We start from the raw sequence: 1,553 nt of genomic DNA, 5'->3' as shown, positions 1-1,553 counted from the left end.
TGTAACTGTTGCCCTTTCTCCTGTAAATATTGAGACTGGCTTAATTTTTTTTTTTTGGAAATAATTATAATCTAGAAGTTTGACCTTCATGGAGACTCCTATTTTCAATCAAGAGGTCAATTCTCTGTCTCTCTGTATCTATCTCTCTGTCTCTCTGTCTCTGTCTCTCCCTCCCCCTCTCTCTCTCTCACACACACACATACACACAAACACACACACACACACACACACACACACACACACACACACACACATCTATGTGTTTCTGACATCTATACTATACCAGAGAGATTTTCATTGTATTTGAGTGTCTGGAATAGCATCATTTCTAGTGTAGTTTAAAACGCCCCATGAAGCTGTCTCTCTTTCGTTGAGGTACACCAGGTCTCAGATGCTGAATGTGTACACTTCCACTGAGCTCTGCTCTCAGCAGTTGTAATTTGTTATTGAGAATGTTAAGCTAACTGAGGAGCTAAAGCTTCAAGGAATGTCCCTAGGCTGCAACTCCTTCCTGAGCAATCCCGAGGGACAGTCCTAAGAGATAATGTGACAATAATCCCTTTAGAGTTCTTCAACTTGGAAATACAAGGAGGGATTTTCCACTCCTGCTGTTCCTTCACAGTTCTCTTCAGAGGAGAAGAGTACGTTACAGGTGTAGGAGGAGACGGTGGTCCCCGAGGACATTTCTTATTAATCTTGGATCTTGGAGGCTCTATTGGGTCTTTCTGCACTCCTACCATGCGTATAACCCTCTGTTTCGCTCCAGAATTGAATGCTTATACTTGCGGAGATGGAATGTACTGTATATTCTGAGCAGGAGCCAGTTTGTCAGCTGCATGAACAGGCTTGGCCCCAGCAATCTTCTTTGATATGATCTTCTTCAGCTGCTCTTGTCCTTTCTGTAATCCCCTTAATTGCCTCCTCATGTGGCCTTTGCAGTTCTGGATCATCTGGATTCATAACCTCCTTTGGAACAAGATCAGTATATTTGCTATAAATGACCTTGTCTTTGGAATGTCCCTGTTGAGCAATTGTATCATAATTAATTTTTCGTTCCTGCTCCAAAATGAATGGGCAGAGCATTGGCAATTTTTTTCTGTTGTCCCATATCCAGAGAAAACTGGGCCACATGGATTTCAGAAAAAGCATCTCCATCTCCAAAATCCTCCAGCAACCATGGAATCCGGCCCTTCCTGTATCCATATGAGGGAGGCTCCTTTCCAGACAAATTCAGAGAGTTCTACAGTGATCTCTGAGATCTTGCCCTTTCTTCAGCTTCAAGTTGATCCTGAGAAAGCTGAGTACACACAGGTAAAAAGCTACAGGAAATCAAAGTCAGAAATTAATTATCACAATTAGCTACAATATTCCTTTACTTAGCACATAGACTTGTTAATGATTAATAGAAGCATTCCAAATTTATTATATTCTAATGTATGGAAAGAAAAATTACTCAGAGACAAACAGTAAAGACTCCTTGACTATTCCAACAGCAAATACTTCCCCAGATGTAAAAACTAACAGGTATGTTTTGACACAGCTGACAAGCTGCA

At 41.1% G+C, this 1,553-nt stretch overlaps 1 pseudogene; it reads right to left on the bottom strand.

The window, feature by feature from the left end:
- Window positions 1-455: 455 nt before the first annotated feature.
- LOC114633459 lies at window positions 456-1,327 on the bottom strand (annotated as a pseudogene).
- Window positions 1,328-1,553: the final 226 nt, after the last annotated feature.

Source organism: Grammomys surdaster, unplaced genomic scaffold, assembly GCF_004785775.1.
Source record: "Grammomys surdaster isolate TR1022 unplaced genomic scaffold, NIH_TR_1.0 676, whole genome shotgun sequence".
NCBI classification, from domain to species: Eukaryota; Metazoa; Chordata; class Mammalia; order Rodentia; family Muridae; genus Grammomys; species Grammomys surdaster.
Note: the sequence above shows the minus strand (reverse complement) of the source record. Positions and strands in the feature narration are given on the sequence as shown.